General features: G+C 41.0%; 1 protein-coding gene across 1 annotated transcript in view; it reads left to right on the top strand.

Moving 5' to 3' along the window:
• The first annotated feature begins 243 nt into the window (after window positions 1-243).
• Nell2 (neural EGFL like 2) overlaps window positions 244-20,728 on the top strand; it is a 387,809-nt gene continuing 367,324 nt past the window's right edge. Inside the window, exon 1 of the mRNA XM_070039336.1 lies at window positions 244-283. The gene's annotated coding sequence lies outside the window, so the exon portion shown is untranslated. The remainder of the gene's footprint in view (window positions 284-20,728) is intronic.

Raw genomic sequence — 20,728 nt, 5'->3', positions numbered from 1 at the left:
GCCCACAAACCATGCTCTTTCTCGAGGAAGCCACGCCCCTTCTTCTGGGATCAACTTCCCCAGGAACGTTGCCCAAGCCCCTAGGGTGTTGCCTCCGGAAGCCTGGTTGTGACACACCGCCTGGGGTCCCCCCCTCCTGGGTTCCCTGCTAGGTCCCCTGCGGGCGGCCCTTGGCGCATGCCCACTGGCAGTGCCCCCCCAGTCAAGATGACTTCTCACTTGCATGCTCCTGGGGGCTACGAGGTCGATTCAGCCGCTAAATTTCAGGAAGAGTTCAATCAAGGTGCGTCAAGGGGTGCCAGCAAGTCCCAGGTTCATTTTATTTAGTTTAGGTCTATTATTATTCTTGTTGTTGTTGTTGTTGTTATGTGTGGGTCCTGGGGCTTGAACTCTGTCTGGGCGCTGTCCCTGAGCTTTTGGTGCTCAAAGCTAGTGCTCTACCCGTTGAGCCACAGTGCCACTTCCGGCTTTTGGGTGATAATTGGAAATGGGGGGGGTCTCACTTTTCCCACTAGTGTGGCTTCAAACTGCGATCCTCAGATCTCAGCCTCCTCTTGAGTAGCTAGGATTACAGTCGTGAGCTGCCGGCGTCCAACCCAAGTTTGCTTTTTGTAGGGTCCTTCATAGACACAGGGTGATTAAATGGACTCCCAGAAACAGCTCTGGATGTTTTCTCCCCTAGTAGAAAAATCAATGAATTCTACTAACCATCTAAGTTTGTATTGTGTAGTGTATTTATGATTTTTTTTTCTGGAACTTGTTTTGGTTGAGAAAGTGTATTTACATAACATTGGCAAACCATATAGTCTAATTCAGGGATGCTGTCATTGTGTTTGTGATTTTAATGTAATCATGACGATATACTACTACCATAATTAGTTCCTCGTTATTACTTTAATAGAACGGCTCTAGATTCTTATAATTTTTTAATATAAAGGAGTCTGTCCTTAAATGTACATATATTTTAACATGTATATTTTGATTATTTAATATAAATATTAAGTGTGTATCTGTTTCAGAGACCTTGCTGGAATTTATTGATATTGTTTTATTATTATATTTAAAAACTATCTATCTATATCTAGCTATCTTTCTATCTATATATATCTTTTTGTCAGTTATGGGGCTTGAACTCTGGGCCTGGGCGCTGTCCCCTTAGCTTCTCAGCTCAAGGCTAGCACTCTACCACTTGAGCCACAGTACCACTTCCAGTTTTCTGAGTGGTTTATTGGCGATAAGAGTCTGACAGACTTTCCTGCCTGGGCTGGCTTTGAACCGTGGTCCTCAGACCTCAGCCTCCTGAGTAGCTAGGATTACAGGCATGAACCACCAGCACCGGGCTTAGAATTATTATTTTTTTCTTTTTCTTTTTTTTGGGTCCGGTCATGAGGCCTGAACTCTGGGCCTGGGCGCTGTCCCTCAGCTCTTCAGCTCAAGGCTAGCGCTCTACCACTTGACCCACAGTTCCACTTCCGGCTTTTTTCTTTTTGCTTATGTGGTGCTGAGGAATGGAACCCAGGGCCTCATGCATGCAAGGCAAGCGCTCTACCACTGAGCCACCTTCCCAGCCCATAGATTTATATTTTTTGAAAACACTTCTGGTTTGAAGTAATTGCAGTGGAAGTATTTTTTTTTTTTTTTGCCAGTATTACTTCATGGAGAAAGATACAGATTTTAATAAAATAATATATAAGGTATATATGTATGCATGCACACACACACACACACACACACACACATATATCATGCATATAAATTATAGATAAGTCTCATGGACTTTCCTGCCTGGGCTTGCTTCAAACTTTGATCCTCAAATCTTAGCTTCTTGAGTAGCTGGGATTACAGGTGTGAGCCACGGGTGCCCAGACTAATTAATATTCTTTTTCAGGCATATTTGGTCAAAGACATATTTACTGAACTATTATAAATAAATTGTAATAACTTTTGTTTATCCAGAAAGTATTTGCAGGGTAACTCAGTGTAGTGTTAAGTGCTCTTTAAGATATGAATGAGAATATGACATGGTTTCTATGCTCAAAGTTCACAAGGAGCCAGGTACAGTGGCTGAAGCCTGTGATCCAGCCCTAACTAATTAGGATCCAGAGATCAGGGTATGGAGGATGGAGGCCATCCCAAACAAAATGATCATAGTAATAGTAATAATAATGTCTATGAGATTCTATCTCAAGTAATGGCTGTGCCTGTGATCCTATCTGTAGGTGAGGGAACATATATAGGATTGAGGTTTAGACCAGCCGGGGCATAAGTCAAGACCCTACCTAGAAAATAACCAGCATGAAAAGGGACTGAAGATGTGGCTCCATTTGCTTGACTAGCAAGTGTGAGATCATAAGTTCAATTCCCCATACCACTCCCTCCTCCCCCCAAAAAAGTTCAGGGAGAGAAGTAAAGACAAGAATCTAAATATTTTTTAGAGAGAACATGACAATGTAATCCCATCATTTAGGCAGAGCAAAAGCAAACTAGAAAGAATAGTTGTATTTTGAATAGTATCGATCATACTGTCATTCAGTGATTGCTGGAGTGAATAAAAGAGGAAGACGTGGACCTGTGGTTTCTTGGGTTAATTACTGTTCTTGCATATAAATGAATCTGTCTAAATATCCAGATTTGGCTGGGAATGTGGCTTAATGGTAAAGTGCTTACCTTGCACGATGAAACCCTGGGTTAAATTCCTCAGTGAAACTCAGGGACAGAGTCTAGGCCCTGAGTCCAAGCCCCAGGACCAGCAAACAAACAAACAAACAAACCTACAGATTAAGTTATAGGTGTATTGTATTTTAGCCAGGACTGTGACTTGACTCAGTGCCCCGTGCTTGGTTGGCTTTTCTGTTCACAGCTCAGACTGTGCCACTTGAACCCATGCCTCTAGTCCAGCATTTTGCTGATTTGTTGGAGGTGGAGTCTTGCAGATTTTCTGTCTCTGTTAGCTTTGAACCATGATTCTCCAAGATCTCAGCCTCCTGAGTACATGGGCTTACAGGTGTGAGCCACTAGTACCTAGCTCCATGAATTTAATTCACACTTTCGTATTTTAAAATGACTGTTGATATCTCAAGTGCAAGAGTATCGCTGAGCCAAGTGTGATACTCATTTTAATGATATGTGTATATACATTTTTTACATAAAATGGACCTCAAAAGCAAGCCAACTACTTCATTTGATGCTCAAATGGGGAAACAGCTACTTCTTCCAATGCTGGAGGAAAAACTGTCTGTGGCAAACCAACTCATAATCTCCGGTGGAGCGCCTATTGAATGACTTTTCTGGGTTAATTCTGAGTCTTCATGGTTTTTGTATTTCCTATTTTAGACTCCAAGAAGTTTAATTCTATTTTAAGACAAATGCTAGCAGGGAAATACAAAAGCATCCAGGAAGGGCTTGGATACCAGGTTTGCTCTCTCTGAGGATAGTGCTGGAGTCTTATGAATAGAAGCTGTCATAATTCAAGATTTTAGTAGAACATTCATTTTGCAATAGTTTGCTGGTCAGACTGGATGGTTGGAAAAACCAGTCAGAAAGAATATTAAGAACACACTATGAGGAATTGGAGACATGGCTCAATGGATAGTGTTAGCCCCAATACCAGCACATGTACCCATCTCAACCAATACAAAGCTGGGCATGGTGACATTTGGCATGGACTTGCAATCCCAGCTACTGGGGAGGAAAATAGATGGATGGAGGTCTAGGCCAGTCCTGGCAAAAAGTAAGACTTTACTGAGGAAATAACTCCAGTGGTAGAGCACCACTGAGGAAATAACTCCAGTGGTAGAGCACCAGCCTCGCAAGTGAGAGATGTTTAGTTCAAACCCAAGTACCACTAAAAGAAAAAAAAAGTGATTGCAGAAGCAGATGAGAGGCAATGATGGTTAGACCGCTTTAAATTTGAGGAGCCAGGAGATTGATGACTTCTTCATTTAGAATTAGGAGAATCACAGAAGTGTGATTTCCTTTTTCTTTCTTTTCTTTTTGTTTGTTTGCTGCTGGTCCTGGGGCTTAATCTCAGTGGCTAAGCACAGTCCCTGAGCTGGCACTCGACCACTTGAATGATAGCTACATTTCCATCTTTTGGGTGGTTAAATGGAGCTAAGAATCTCATTCATGGACTTTTCTGTGGGGCTGGCTTCCAACTGTGATCCTCAGATCGTGGCCTTCTAAATAGCTAGGATGACAGGTGTGAGCCTGGCGATGTTATGTTTTTGATTGAGTGAGAGGTCAGTTTAGCAGTTTAGCAGTGAGTGGAAATTTCAGCAGAGAATTTGTATTCTGTTCAGGGGCACATTCTGTTTAGCAATGGCCCTGCAGTCATGTTTAGACAACCTGGCTAATGGCAATCAATCTTTTAGAAAGAGAGAGCCAAGTGTATATTTTTGGGAGCTGCTGTTCAATGATTCTTTGGTGCGTTTTTTTTTTTTTTTTTCATCCACAGTTTAATGAAACAATGGAAAACAAAGAACTAGTCTGGATGTAAAAGGAAAAGAACATGATAGGCACATAGGAAAGATGTATTGTAATATACTGAACATAAGAATGAAATGGTTGGGTTGGGAAGTTGGCTCAGTGGTAGAGCGCTTGCCTTGCATGCCTGAGGCCCTGGGTTCGATTCCTCAGCACCACATAAGCAAAAAGAAAAAAGCCGGAAGTGGCGCTGTGGCTCAAGTGGTAGAGCACTGGCCTTGAGCTGAAGAGCTGAGGGACAGTGCTCAGGCCCAGAGTTCAGGCCCCACAACCGGAAAAAAAAAAAAAAAGAATGAAATGGTTTCCTGGAGAATGGATGGTGAATTATTTCTTTTCATTTAACTTCTTTTTTTTTGTCGGTCATGGGGCTTGAACTCTGGGCCTGGGCTCTGTTCCTCAGTTCTTCAGCTCAAGGCGAGTGCTCTACCATTTGAGCCACAGCGCCACTTCCAATTTTCTGGTGGTTTATTGGAGATAAGAGTCTCACAGACTTTCCTGCCCTGGCTGGCTTTGAACCTCGATCCTCAGATCTCAGCTTCCTGAGTAGCTAGGATTACAGGTGTGAACCACCGGTGCCTGGCTTTCACTTCCTTTTGAAAAATTTATATGAAAAAATTATCTTTAGTTGTACAAATGATTTTCAACTCAACATGTTAGTTTATGAGCACAATGCATCTTGATCAGTGTCACCCTTCCCATCCTTCTCCCCCCATTTCTCCCAGCCCTACCCATTTCCAGTAAATTATTATTTTTTTGGGGGGGGGATCAGTCATGGAGCCTGAACTCTGGGCCTGGGCGCTGTCCCTCAGCTCTTCAGCTCAAGGCTAGCATTCTACCACTTGAGCCACAGCACCACTTCCAGCTTTTTCTGCTTATGTGGTGCTAAGGAATAAAACCCAGGGCCTCATGCATGCAAGGCAAGCACTCTACCACTGAGCCACCTTCCCAGACCCAAATTATTTTAAAGATTACAGAAATATCAAGAAAACTGAGTTTAGAGAAGTGAGAGCTTAAACTCCAAATTAGGTTATATCGATATATTCATTTTTTTATTGTGAAAATACTGTACAGAGGGGTTACAATTACATGGGCAAGATAATGAGTACATTTCTTATCAAGCATTGTAGCCTCCTCCTTTGTTTCCCCTTCCTATCCCATCCTCCCCCCGCCCCCCACCCAATCCTCCCCACCCAACCAAAGTTGTAAAGTTCGTTTTCAACATAATGACTTGTACATCTCATTGTTGCAATGGGTCCACCTGTATCCCTAGTTAAACGATTTGTTTTTCCCCGTCCCCTCCACAAATTATACCGACATCAAATACAGTGAAAGCAGGGGTTACACTGTGGGGGAGGGACATACAAAGCAACAAAGAAATAATCTTATAAATGTGTTAGAAACAATCACATGAAAGAAAAAAATTTGAATACATATCTTAGGGTTCATTTCCCTAACATCAACTTATCTGACCTTTTCTGCTTGACTTAGACATATACTAGATATTGCAAATAAGGGAAACCATGGGATCTATGTTTCTTTGGGCCTGGCTTACTTCACTTAATATAATTTTTTCCACGCCTTTCCATTTTTTAACAAATGGGGCAATGTCATTCTTTCTGAGGGAGGCATAGAATTCCATTGTGTATATATACCACATTTTCTTGATCCATTCATCTACTGAGGGTCATCTGGGTTGCTTCCATATCTTAGCTATAGTAAATAATGCTGCAGTAAACATAGTAGTGCTGGTAGCTTTAGTGTGGTCTTGTTTGTAAACATTTGGATAAATGCCCAAAAGTAGGATTGCTGGGTCATAGGAGAGCTCTATGTGGAGTCTTTTGAGGAACCTCCATATTGCTTTCCAAAGTGGTTGAACAAGTTTACACTCCCACCAACAATGCAGTAAGGTTCCCTTCTGTCCACATCCCCTCCAGCATCTGTTGTTATTAGAGTTCTTGATTTTAGCCATTCTAACTGGGGTGGGGTGGTATCTCAATGTTGTTTTGATTTGCATTTATTTTATGGCTAGGGAGGTTGAGCATTTCTTCATATGTCTATTGGCCATCCTTCTTTCCTCTTCAGAGAAGTTTCTCTTTAAAGTCTTTAGCCCACTTATTTATTGGGCAGTTGTTTCTTTGAGGATTTGTTGTTGGGGAATTTAATTTTTTGAGTTCCAGGTATATTTTAGATATGAGACCCTTGTCTGTTGTATGGCTAGTGAAGATCTTCTCCCAATCCGTGGGCTTTCTATTGATCTTGCTAGCTATGTCCTTTGCCATGCAGAAGCTCTGCAATTTCATGCAATCCCATTTGTCCAACCTTTCTTTGATTTGTTGTGTTTCTAGGTCTCTATTTAGAACATTTCGGCCTGTGCCAAGGAGACCTAGGGTTTCTCCTATTCCTTCCTGTAATGTTTTCAAAGTGTCCGCTTTGACTCCGAGGTCTTTGATCCATTTGGAGTTGATTCTGGTGCAGGGTGATGTATAAGGATCTAGCTTTAGTTTTCTACAAGTAGATAAAATATAAATATATTCTATGAAAGAATTTCTCACTGATTTGTAAGCTGTGTGCAACTAATCATTGTAGGAAAATTGGGTCCTATAAAGCTACATAGTTTATTGTGTACATGCCCAAAATAATGAAAGTATTAGAAAAGGTTACTATCTCAGAAATGACTAGCCACATAGTCATTGGTGGCCTTCTGAAAGTGTAGGTTGAGGTTAGATTGCAAGACAGCTCGGAGTTGGAATGTGGACTCTGCCTTTGGGAAGTTTAATGATATGACCAAGGAGAGGGAACAGGGTGGGTCAAAAGCAGAACAGAAGGCAGCTAGGTCAGCCTAGAGAGCTCCTGGCTGCTCCATGATTATTAACGGTTTTCTTTTTTAGTTTTGGTTTTGTGCCAGTCTTGGGGCATGAACTCAGAGCCTGGGCATTTTTTTGCTCAAGGTTAGCACTCTACGATTACATAGCTTCATGTTCAGCTTTATGGTAGTTAATTGTAGATCAAAGTCTCACGGATTTTCCTGCCCAGAGTGGCTTCAAACCAGGATCCTCAAATCTCAGCCTCCTGAGTAGCTAGGATTTCAGGCATGAGCCACCAGCGCCTGGCTCAGTAATTATTTTTTCAGTCACTCTTTTGTGTTTTCTTTCAGTCTTTTCCTTTGACATGCTAGATAAATAAATACATATTATGATTTATCTTTTTAATATCATTTTATTTATATATTATTTAACAAGAGAAATATATTTATGTTTTCTATATTATATGTAATTAATTACATTATATATTTATAATATGTTCATATAACATTTAAATATGATATATAATACATCCATTTTGATCATTTATAAATATTTGTGATTATTAAACATTTATTAAAATAGATACATTTATTTAGATAGATAAATATTTAAGCAAATACATGAGTTTCTTTAGATAAATTCCTTTATTTATCTAAGTAAATAGATTTGTTTATAAATTTATTTTATTATTTAAAATAATAAAATGGTATTGAGCTATTGGCACTCAGCATTTTATTTATTTACTTATGTATATGTTATGTATTATTTATTTTTTCCTTGAACTCAAGGCCTTCAAGTTTCCCCGTTTCGTCTCACAGCTGGTACTGTATCGTTTGAATTGCATCTCCAGCTGGCTTTTTGCTGATGAAGTGGAGATAGAGTCTTGTAAACTTTTCTTTCCAAGGCTGGCTTTGTATCTGTGATTTTCCAGGTGTCAGGCTCTCCTGGTTAGCATTACAGGTGTGAGCCACTGGTTCTTGCTGTTTTGAAGTTCTTTAGTAGGGCACGCATTTTGTGCATGTCCAGTTCTTAAAAACTGGGCCATGCCATGGAACATTTGCCATCCTGTGCAAGTCCATTCATAGCACTGTGAGCTTATCTATCATCTAGTGAAGCTTCTCACAGGAGGTGGCTTCCATGATTCTTTAGGCACTTTAATTTGTTTTTCCAAAGCTTCTCCTCCTAATAACATACCATTATTCTCCATCTTCTGCGCCCAGGGACCTTGGAAATAGAGTGGGAGACAAAGGCACTTGGGTAGAACAGTTATTTCCTTTCGTTGCTGGTTCTATAGAAACAGGCCCGTTTGGAGTACTAATTTTTTGGTCCAGATGTGATTTTTTCTCACCTGATATTTTCCAGTGATCCCTTTGAGGAACTTGCCACACAGACAGTAGGACATTACCAATAGCTTTTAGAGCATATTAGGTTTAATGAGACAGGAAACAGAGCTCATTACCCATATGAAATCAAAGTGTTTCCCCATACAGGAGGAAAATGCCTTGGCAGTATTTGCCTCAACCAAATCATATAGCTCTTTTATAAGTGTGTGTGTGTGTGTGTGTGTGTGTATGTGTGCTGGTACTGGGGCTTGAACTCAAGGCCTGGCATTGTCCCTCAGCTTTTTTCCCTCAACAGCCATAGCGCTACTTTGGGCTTTTTGTTGATTGATGGGAGGTAAGAGTCTCATGGACTTTCCTGCCTTGGCTTTGCTTCAGATTGGGATCCTCAGATCCTCAGCCTCCTGAGTAGATAATCCATCACATAGTGGGTTTTATTTTAGGCCCTTGATCGTTCACATACCAATCAATTCTAATGACCAGCCTAGACATTATTATTAATAAATGTACTACCATCAAAATAGCAACTTTTTTAAGGCACTGGTGGCTCACACCTGTAATTCTAGCTAGCTAGTTTGGAGTCTGAGACGTGGAAGATTGAGGTTTGAAGCTAAACTGGGAAGAAAAGCCTGAGAGACTGTATTTCCAATTAATCATCAAAATTCTGGACTGGAGGCTTAGCTTAAGTGGTAGAGTAACAGCCTTGAGGAAGAAAGCCATCCCATTTCTGGCATCCAGCCAACCAGAACTTTCTTTTCGGTTCTCTAGTTCCATGAGAATTTTCAACTACTCTGGGGCCTCCAATCCATTTACTAGAACATTTTTAGTGTCCACCACCCTCTACTTCCAGTTGTCACATCCCCTTGTCCAGTGTACATTGTTCTAGTCCTTCTGAAGACCTTTGGCTTCTAACAGTCTCTCTTACATGACAGAACACCAAACACTTGATCATCTCAGTGATTCTAAGACATGTAGCACAGTGTAGTGATTAAGGACGTGGGCTATAGATCATGCAATACAAATTCTAAGTCCAACATTAACTAGTTAGGGAGTTGGGCCAAGGTGCCTTGCTGTCCTCATGTACATATATTTCATGGGGTTGTTGAGAGTTCAGAAGTATTGATATACTGCAGTGTTAAACAGTGCTTGAAGCTGGGAGCCAGTGGCTCACTTGTCATCCTGGCTACTCGGGAAACTGAAATCTGGGATCATGGTTTGAAGCCAGCCTGGGCAGGAAGTTTTTGATACATTTATTTCCACTTAACCACCAAAAAACCAGAAACAGAGCCGTGGCTCAAGTGGTAGCCTTGGGCAAAATAGAGCTCAGGGACTGTGCCCAGGCTTTGAGTCCAAGCCCCAGGACCTGCGTACAAAACAAAACAAAACAAACACCATAGAACAGCGCTTTACACATAAGTACTTCTAAATTTCCCCCATAGCTTGCTGCTGTTGACTGGAGATAAACATCCTACTGAATTGTCCTCTTCTAACTTTCATGATGGTCTTTCTCAAGTAGATTGTTGCTCTCTTTCTGAAATCAGTTGCCATTCCTTAATGAAAGGTAAATGACAGTTACCATTTCCTTACTGATTAACTTTTATTCCCTCTCAGAGTTTACCATGTCCCACTTTTTTCTTCTTTTTCGTCGTCGTCCTCCTCCTCCTTCCTCTTCCTCCTCCTTCTCCTCCTCCTCCTCTTTCTCCTCCTCCTCCTCCTCTTCCTACTCCTCCACTTCTGGCTTTTAGCTGGTTTACTGGAGGTAAGAGTCCTGTGGACTTTGCTGCCAGGGCTGGCTTTGACTCATGATCCTCAGATCTCAGCCTCCTGAGTTGCTGGGATTACAGGTATAATCTCAAGAAACACTGTTGTCCTTAATTTCCAATTCCTGTTTCCTCTTCCTCATTCTCAATTGGTGACTTTGCTTCTTATCCCCCTGAAAAAATGGAGGCAATCAGAAGATTACTCTTCATCAACTAGCTTCTCACATCTGCATCACAACAGTGGTGTCTCTGTCCCATTTTAAATTATCCCCCCCCTTTTTTTGTTTTCCAGTTCTGAAAATGGAACAGCGACTCACACATGCAAACACTTTTCCATTTGAGCTACACCTCTAATCCTTTTGTTTTTATTTTGCTCTTGAGACAAGGTCTCCCTACTACTTTTGCCTGGTTTGGCCTGAAGCTCTCAACCATCCTGCCTCTGCCTCCTGAGTAGCTGAGATTACAGGCATGCACTACTATACCAGATCAAACTATCCTTTTCTCGTACATTGGTTTCTGCTTCTTTGCACTTCCTGGGGGAATTTGATGACACAATTATGCTTTCTGCTTTGCATTAGTTGTCACTTTTCTCTGTTCCTCTGCTGTAATGTGCTGTGAGGATAAACAGGGGAGAAGAGAAATCTCCATTGACTCTGCATCCCCTGTTTATAGCTACTACCCTTTACAGTACATCAAAGTGTATCCACTGTCTCATCTCCCAAGCCTTACAACCAGACAAATCAAACTTTTGCCTTTATTGTCTTTTCCTACAGACCTTCAAGTCTTGAATTTTAAGCAATAGAGTCATCTAGAACTTAGTAGTTACCTCTCTTGGGCTTGTTGAACTGATTGGAGTCATTGAAATCAGAAAAAAAAATAAATTTAATAGGTTTCATAAGCTAGAATCAGAACTGTGTCAAGAAAGGAATATGCTTAGTTTGTAGGAATGAGGAAAATCAGTTACAATCATTTTTGTGCTGAATTGTATATAATATTAAATCATTTAATGAAAGGCATTTTACTTGTGATACATTCACCTTCCTGAATGCTTTCTGGACACCAGCAGAAGAGAAGAGGAACAGAGAGAGACCCAAAGATGAAGCAGATGGGTGACATTATTATCCTAATTCAATTAATGGAAAAAATCAAGAGCTAAATCACTCTTAGAACTAGCACCAGAATTCGTCAGAGTTCCAGGTAGTTTGATAAAGTTATTTGCCTCTTGGAGTGAAATACAATAAAGAATAAAGGGTGGCTAAATTACCAGTTTAAAAGGATTTCAAGTGGAAAATTACCAGAAAGGGCCATAACAACCATAAAAACACAACTCCCCTTAGTATTTTCTACTTAACTACCTTACTGCTGCTAAAGGACCTATTCACGGTTTTAAATGAGAGCTCAGGTTTTTCAGTCAGCCATTACTAGAAATTTTGTGTTGATACAACTAGATTACCTCCCTTCCTCCCTCCCTCCTCCCTCCCTCCCTCCCTCCCTCTCTTCCTTCCTTCCTTCCTTCCTTCCTTCCTTCCTTCCTTCCTTCCCTCATTCCCTCCTTCCCCTCCCCCCCCAATCTCTCTTTGGTAGCATTGAGGATTGAACTCAGGTCCTTGAGCTTGCTAGACAGGCACTATATCATTTGAGGTACCTCCTTTCTGTGTTGGTTATTTTCGGGTCTCACCTTATGCCCAGGTTGGTCTTGACTGTGATCCTCCTACTTACACTTTCTCATATTGTTGGGGATAACAGACATATATTATTGTTCCCAGCCATTGGTTGAGATGGACTCTTGCAAACATTTATTATGCCCTTGGCTGTCCTTGATCCTCATCCTCCAGATCCCTTCCTCCTAAATAGCTAGGACTATAGGCTTGAGTCACCATGCTTGGCTAATTATGTTTTTTTTCTTTTTGTAAGCTGTTTGTTGGAGAATAAACTGGAAATTGGACACTGCTGGCTCATGCAGGTAATCCTAGTTACTTAAAAGGCTGAGATCTGAGGAGCTTGCTTCAATGCCAGCCTTGGTAGGAAAGTCTTATGAGATTCTTTATCGCCAGTGAACCAGCAAAAAGCTAGAAGTGGAGGTGTGGCTCAAGTGGTAGAGCACCATCCATTAATCCATGAACCAAAAAGCCAAGGGACAGCACCTAGGCCCTGAGTTGAAACCCCAGTATACAACACACACACACACACACACACACACACACACACACACATGTATGCACACACGCATGTACACACATATGCATGCACGCTCTGTCAGAACAGGAAAGGATGATTATCTGTCTATATTGCCTGTCTTCTTCGACCACCCCATCCCTGTTTTATGGAACACATGACTGTCTGGAAAGAACATTGAAAAACATGCTTCAAAGTAGGGTCCACTCAGACCTCACCATTTGTTTCTACTCAGTGCTTTGAGAATGAGTGAAAAGAATTCCTTCCTTTCTCTTACCCCCTTAAGGATCTGTTCTGCATTTTAAAGTTATTCTAAAGCTCCCATGCTGGCATTATCCTATACATGGCCTTCTGGAGCTTTCTTCCACCTTGAAGTGATCTGGGTATCTAACAATGTCTGAATGTCTTTTTAAATACTTCATTTTATTGGCATCACTAGAATTAGAACTCAGAACCTTATTCTAGGCAGGTGCTCTGCCACTTTCTTGTAGTTATTTTTAAGCTACAGCTTCATGTCCAGGCCAGTCTGGACTATGTTCCTTCTGTTTATGACTCCTGTATAGCTGTGATCACAGACTCTCATCAATCATAGCCATTTTGTTCTTGAGATAGAGTCTTACTAACATTTTGCCTTTGACTGCCCTTGAACTGTGATACTCTCAATCTCTACCTTTGGAATATCTGGGATTATAGGCATGAGCCACCATATTTATCTCTAAGTGTCTTGAGGGAGGGAATATGTATGTGTATACATTACATATAATATATATACACATATATGTAACATGTGATATATATATATATATATATATATATATATATATATATATATATATATCCCAGGAATAACAAATGCTGTATAACAAAGAATGAAAGCCTCTTAATAAATTTTGGTTACTTAGTTGAATTGATAGCAAGATAGGTATCAGTATCAATATATATTCCTGTATCTTTAGGCACTTGTGACCCCACTTACCTTACTTTGTTTCTCTTTATACCTCCTTCACTCTTTATAGGTATTAAAGAAAGTGACCATTGATCTGATTATAGATATTATATCTGATTATAGATATCAAAGGAAATGATTCCTTAATGCTTCAGAAACTGTCAAGCTAAGCTTTTCCTTATTTCTTTTCTGTTTTAGAGGTAGCATGGAAGCAGTGAAGTCTTGAGCTTTGTTCACTTCCCACTCATTCTTTTCGATTTCTCTCTGGTTCCAGGGCAGTCTGTAATACAGAGTTTAACTGTAGTTTTCTTTATTTCTTACATTTACAAATCACTTGGATTCGGTATTCTGCAGGAAAACACTGGGCTTTGCTGCTTGACAGATGTTCCACACTAAAGTGTTTTAAAGTAATAGCTTACTACCTGAAAAGGGTTGATGGCCAAGAAATCCAGTCACAGTCAATTTTCTAAAATCAAAGCGTTTTGCTAATTAGATGCCTTCATCCACCAGATGGCAGTGTAGTCCTTCTGAATACTTGGAATATGGTAGCCCAAGGTTAACTTCTACTTTTCAAAGTATGGCTCTCCTCCCCCTCATTCTTTACATATAGAAGTACCACGTGGGAGAGAACGCCAGACTGTCACTTCACAGTAAACCATATTAGTATAATATGGATATGTTCGTAGTAATAACTTTCGGAGGGAATAACAGGAATTAGTATATAACAGATGATAAGCAGAAATAAAGTAGCACAGGTTTTACCATTATTATTCATTTTTGTGCTAGTCCTGGGGCATGATCTCAGGGCCTGAGTTCTGTCTCTGAGCTCGCTTGCTTCTTTTTTTTTTTTGGGTCCAGTCGTGGGGCCTGAACTCTGGGCCTGGGCGCTGTCCCTCAGCTCTTCAGCTCAAGGCTAGTGCTCTACCACTTGAGCCACAGCACCACTTCTGGCTTTTTTCTTTTTGCTTATGTGGTGCTGAGGAATCGAACCCAGGGCCTTGAGCATGCAAGGCAAGCACTCTCCCACTGAGCCACCTTCCCAGCCCTCACTTGCTTCTTTCTTTTCCTTCTTTCCCTCTCCCCTCTCTCCCTCCCCCCACTTCCTTCCCTCCCTCCTTCCTTGTTTTGTTTTGTTTTGTTTTTTCCTCAAAGCTAGAACTCTATTACTTGAACTTGGAAATAAAAGTCTCACAGACTTTCCTGCCTAGGCTGGCTTCAGACATTGCTCCTCAGATCTTAACTTCCTAAGGAGCTAAGATTACAGGTGTGAGCCACCAGTACCTGGCCTCCATTATTTTTTTATGTAACAGTTGTTTATCAAAGAATTATTTTACATAGGCTAGTTGAAGAATGATTTAGAAATTATTCTGAAGCATTGTGGACAGAATTCTAAAAGTTAGTAGGCTCTTTAAATCACTAGATTTTTTTTTTTTTTTTTTTTTGGGTCCGGTCGTGGAGCCTGAACTCTGGGCCTGGGCGCTGTCCCTCAGCTCTTCAGCTCAAGGCTAGCGCTCTACCACTTGAGCCACAGCACCACTTCCGGCTTTTTTCTTTTTGCTTATGTGGTGCTGAGGAATCGAACCCAGGGCCTCGAGCATGCAAGGCAAGCGCTCTACCACTGAGCCACCTTCCCAGCCCCTAAATCACTAGATATTTTTAGAAGTCTAAAATCCGAAGTGTTGTGATGATAATTATTACAACATTATATATATATCTCATATTGACCTCATTTCATTTTCTGTGATAACTCAGTAAAATTATTTCACTGTATCTAACCATCCTGAGAATGGTTAGTTGTGGTTAAAAAAAAAAAGTTGCATGTAGAAAAACATCAGTGATATAGGGTTGATTTTACTAAAAAAGTTCAGTGTTTGATTATAGCATCTATTTTGTTTTAAATGGTTTTATTTTATTGCTTTTGAAGTTAATACTTCTTACACTTTTCATGGAGATTTGTGTTTGAATCAGTTTATAATGTGACTTGGAGCCCTTTTACATGTAATGTACAGTTTCAATTGTTGTTACTCAGGAGAGCTACTTTCTAAACATCCACCAAACATGAATCTTTTTTTTTTTTTTTGTCGGTCCTGGGGCTTGAACTCTGGGCCTAGGTGTTGTCCTTAAGCTCTTCAGCTCAAGGCTAATGTTTTACCACTTTGTGCCACAGCACCACTTCCAGTTTTCTGGTGGTTAACTGGCGATAAGAGTCTCACAGACTTTCCTGTTCTGGCTGCTTTGAATCGCAATTCTCAGATCTCAGCCTCCTGAGTAACTAGGATTACAGATGTGAGCCTCTGACTCCTGACACATGAATCTTTTTGCTGCTGCTGTGTGGATACTAATGCTTGAACTCAATGCCTTTGAGCTTGCTCTGCTCTTTTTCTGCTAGTATTCTACCACATTAGCCACCCATGCCTCCATTTCCTGTTTTTTTTTTTTTTTGCTGGTTAGTTGGAGATAAGATATCTTGATTTGTCTGTCCTGGTTGGCTTTGAACTAGGATTCTCAGCTAGGATTCTTGGCGTGAGCCACCAGTGCACAGGTGAGTTATTTTTATTATATTTTTTATTTTTTATTTTTGTTGGTTGTGGGGCTTGAACTCTGGGCTTGGGCACTGTCCCTGTGCTCTTCAGCTCATGGCAAGTGCTCTACTGCTTGAGCTACAGTGCCATTCTGGTTTTCTTGTGATTAATTGGAGATAAGAGTCCCATGGACTTTCCTGCCCGGGATGGCTTTGAACTGTGATCCTCAGATCTCAGCTTCCTTAGTAGCTAGGACTACAGGCATGAGCCACCGGTACCTGGCTTGTTTTTTTTGTTTTTTGTTTTTTAATTACGTAAAGTATTTTCAGAAGACTTAAATTTAAAATATTTGAGGAGGAATTATTTTTGAAATTCACTTTGACCATACGGGATTCATTTACATATAGATCCAAAAATACAAAAGATTTTAATGAATGCCCTAAGGTTGCCTCCTTATTAGACAGTTATGAATTAAAAAGTCCAAGCATTAAGAATAAACAAAAATATGCATATGTGCTGTTCTTAATTATACTTAATGACAACGAGTTTATAATGCATTTATATTCATAAAATCACGAAAATTAACCGTGTCGGAGACAACAGTTTGTGTTTATGAATTGCACATTTGTGAGGAGTGAATTAGCTAAGGTGTTAATTAGAAAGCTCTTGCAAAAGGAAGACAGGTTGTGGCTTTCTCTTCTAGCTCCACAACATCATGCGTGAGTGAGCGGGCCGAGAGCTGTAGCAGTTTCAAATATCAGCAGATGTGGCCAGGCTTTTAGTGGTGTTTGAACTATTTAATACACTTACACTCTTATTACCACTACCATTAGTTACATTTTTGAAGGCCTACTATGTGCCGGATACATTAAGCATTGATGTGTGTGTTTGTGCATGTGCACACCTTCCAAGCCCACATGTGTGGACTGGTACTGGGGCTTGAACTCAGGGCCTGGGCACTATTCCTTAGGGTTTTTGCTCAAGGCTGGCACTCTACCACATGAGTCATGCCTCCTCTTCCTAAGCATTGAATGAATTTATGCAATAATGGTATAGAGTGCTAACTATTACTGTGCTTTTGCAAATGAGTTGACTCGGACTTACAGAAGTCAAATAGTTTACCAAAAGCTGGGCAGCTGGTGAGTGGGGGCTGGGATCCGCATGCCAGGATGTTGGACCAAGAGCTGGTATTTTATATTTAACAGTGTATCTGGTAGATGCTTTCAGTAGAGTCTTCCAATTGAAGATGGAAATACTGAGAATGGCATATGTAGGAATATTTTAGGCTTTCTAACTCTGTTGTCTATTTTTTCTTTATATATATATTTTTTTACTGCTGGTCCTGGGGCTTGAACTCAGGGAGTGGGTCCTGCTGTCCTTGAGCTTTTTCACTCAAGGCTAATGCACTACCCCTTGAGCCACGGCCCCACTTCTGGCTTTTTGGAAGTTAATTGGAGATAAGAGTTTCACAGACTTTCCTGCCCAGGCTGGCTTTGGGCTGAGATGTTCAGATCTCAGTCTCCTCAGTAGCTAGGATTACAGGTCTGGGCTACTAGTGCCCGGCTTCTGCTGTTTATTTAAGACACAATAAGGATTTTGCAAAGAGGAGTTGTTAAGTTCTCATGATTCTGGCAGCAAGCCAGAACATCCACAGAAGGTTCTAGAATTTCTGTGGGGAGAAACAAGGGATGTAAGCTGTTGGTTTATTTTCTAGTTTTCCTTACCTCTAATTTTCCATTTCTTACTTTTTTAAAGTACATAGTAGAAGCTAATCGAGGCTCTACTGGGTAAACACTTTGTTCTAAAAATACGCACAGCTTACCAAATTCACTACCTCCCAATAGACTTAGTCAAAGATATAATGTTTCTATTCTAAAGTGCTGTTAAAGAGTGATCTTTTTTACAAATTGATAAACTAAAATTAGGAAATATTTTCTAAGTCTGTTTCTAAGTACCTAAAATTATTAAAGGAACCCATCACTATGAATATATTTAAAAAGTGGGCAGGTTGGCCTGTTGAGATGAGTTTGAGTGAAATGAAGTTTTCTTTTTTTTTTTTTTTGGGTCCGGTCGTGGGGCCTGAACTCTGGGCCTGGGCGCTGTCCCTCAGCTCTTCAGCTCAAGACTAGCGCTCTACCACTTGAGCCACAGTGCCACTTCCGGCTTTTTTCTTTTTGCTTAAGTGGTGCTGAAGAATCGAACCCAGGGCCTCAGGCATGCAAGGCAAGCGCTCTACCACTGAGCCACCTTCCCAGCCCCTGAAATGAAGTTTTCATAAAGAAATAAAAACATCTGTGAATGTGTGTGTGTGTGTGTGTGTGTGTGTGTGTGTGTGTGTGTGTGTGTGTGTGTGTGTGTGTGTGTGTGTGTGTGTGTGTGTGTGTGTGTGTGTGTGTGTGTGTGTGTGTGTGTGTGTGTGTGTGTTGGCACTGGGGCTTAAACCCAAGGCCTGGGTGCTGTCCCTTAGCTTTTTCACTCAAGGCTGGTGTTCTACCATGAGTCACCACTCTGTTTCCAGCTTTTTGTTGGGGGGAAGAGGGAGGAAGGGAGTTGGTGGTGATGGTGGTAGTTAATTGAAGATAAAATTCTCATGAACTTTCCTGCTTGGGCTTGGTTCAAACCATGATCCTCAGATCTCAGCCTGGATTACAGGAGTGAGCTACTGGCACGGGCTAAAGAAATCAAGTTCTTAACAGCTTATTCTGAGTGAACCCCAAATCCAAGGGTTGGGGGGATGAGGCCAGAAAAGTCAACTTGGGTTATGCATAAAACCACGGTACATGATGAAATAACCTCGGAGTAGAGAAATCCACAGAGGCACGGCCAAAGGTGACAAAGGAGTCGGCTACTTCTGAACTAAGAGCAGTAGCCACTTCCAGTGGGACAGGGCTTATAAAGGCCAGAACCACACACACAGGTGGTTGCTTAGCCAGCAAGCTAACTGATTTACAGAAGCTCAAAGATCATTAGAGGTGGGGGATATTCTTCAGCTGTGGTTAAGAGTAGGTGGACAGCATTCTGCCCAAGTAGCTGGGGGCTGGAGATCAGGGCTGAGGATGGGGGTTGACAAGAAATGGAACACTGGGTTCTCATAATACAACCATAGGTACAAAGTACATACAAAGGCATACCGCTGGGATGGGCAGCTTCTGAACTGCTCTGCCCGAGTACTTCCTTCCTGCAGTCATTTATCCCTCCTTCCAATCAGCATTTGATGGTTCCTCAGTACGTGTGGCATATTCAATTCCCACTTTATTGATTCCGCCGTTTAGACCTGTGTGAGGTATTGCAAGCCTTAACTTACACACAAATTGAATAATCGGTTCAATGTGCTTGCTTCAGTATGTGTTTATGTTATTTTCAGTACTGCTGATTTCACCATTTCGGACTGCAGTTTTTCTATTTCTGTCAACTTGTTTGAGCAGAGAACAATCTATATCCATTGGTAGCCGATGGAATTCAAGCTATCTGAGTGACTGAGATTACTTGTTTAAGGGAATTGGTATATGTTTTAGGCATTGTTACATTTTAATAAACAAACTGGGTTGGAGGTGTGTCTCAGTTGGTAGAGCACCAGCTGATGACAGACAATATGAGACACTGAGTTCAAGTCCCAGTCTTGGATCTAAAAAAAGTAAAGCATTCCATTCACACAGTAGTTCAGCCCAAGTGGCACCAGTAATCATAGAAATGATTTTTTAAAAAATAATTTTAGGTCTATGAAGGGTAGTAATTTTTGCTATGTTGATGGGAAGTAAACTTCCTAGGTCAGTATTCTGTGGATTCTACTGAGGATCTGATTCCTGACATCTACTGTAGGAACACAGCAAAACCATGTGCTGTCTGGGGAAGGCCACTCATTTTACCACCCCTTAATTCTCTCCTATGTAAAACAAAATAGCTGAAGTTGAAGGATTCCAAGTTCAAGAGTGACGCCAAAGTTTGAGAGCGTTAGGATTTGCATTTTTCTCTTCCCTAATCTTAGAACTTTGAGTAATCCTCTTCCTCCTCTTCCTCCTCCTCCCTCTTCCTCCTCCTCCTCCTCCTCCTCCTCTTCGTTCTTCCTCTTCCTCTTCTTCTTATTCCTCCTCCTTCCTCCTCTTCCTCCTCCTCCCTCTTCCTCCTCCTCCTCCTCCTTCTCTTCCTCCTTCTTCTTTTTCTTCCTTCTTCCTTCTTCCTCTTCCATGTGTGTTTGTGCATGTGTGTATGGAGGTCCTAGGGCTAAATTCAGGGCTGGGGGTGGTTTCTTAGCTTTTTCATTCAAGGCTAGCACTCTACCACTTGAGACACAGCTCCTTTGCTTTTGGTGGTCAGCTGGAGATAAGAGTCTCACAGACTTTTATGCCTGAGCTAGCTTCACAACATTCTCAGATTTCAGCTTCCTGAGTAGCTAGGATCAGAGGCATGAACCACTGGTGTCTAGCTTAAGCACTCTATTTTTAAATTATACTGTTAAATATGCCTAGTAAGCAGACTGTAGATATAGGAAATAAAAATTGTGCAAGATAGTAGAGCAATTGCTAACTTTATGTCTGTTAATGCTTCTTTATTAAGCAACAACTATGGGGTAGGCATGAATTTATGTCCCGTGGACCTGGAAGTTTATTGGATTAAGGTCCCTTTCTGCATGGAGGTTTTAATCAAGTAGGGGAAAGATGGACAATGAATTTGAAAGGCTGCAATAATTTAAGATCTTTAC

This window comes from Dipodomys merriami, unplaced genomic scaffold (genome assembly GCF_024711535.1).
Source record: "Dipodomys merriami isolate MVZ:Mamm:240054 unplaced genomic scaffold, mDipMer1.0.p SCAF_10, whole genome shotgun sequence".
Classification (NCBI taxonomy): domain Eukaryota; kingdom Metazoa; phylum Chordata; class Mammalia; order Rodentia; family Heteromyidae; genus Dipodomys; species Dipodomys merriami.
Note: the sequence above shows the minus strand (reverse complement) of the source record. Positions and strands in the feature narration are given on the sequence as shown.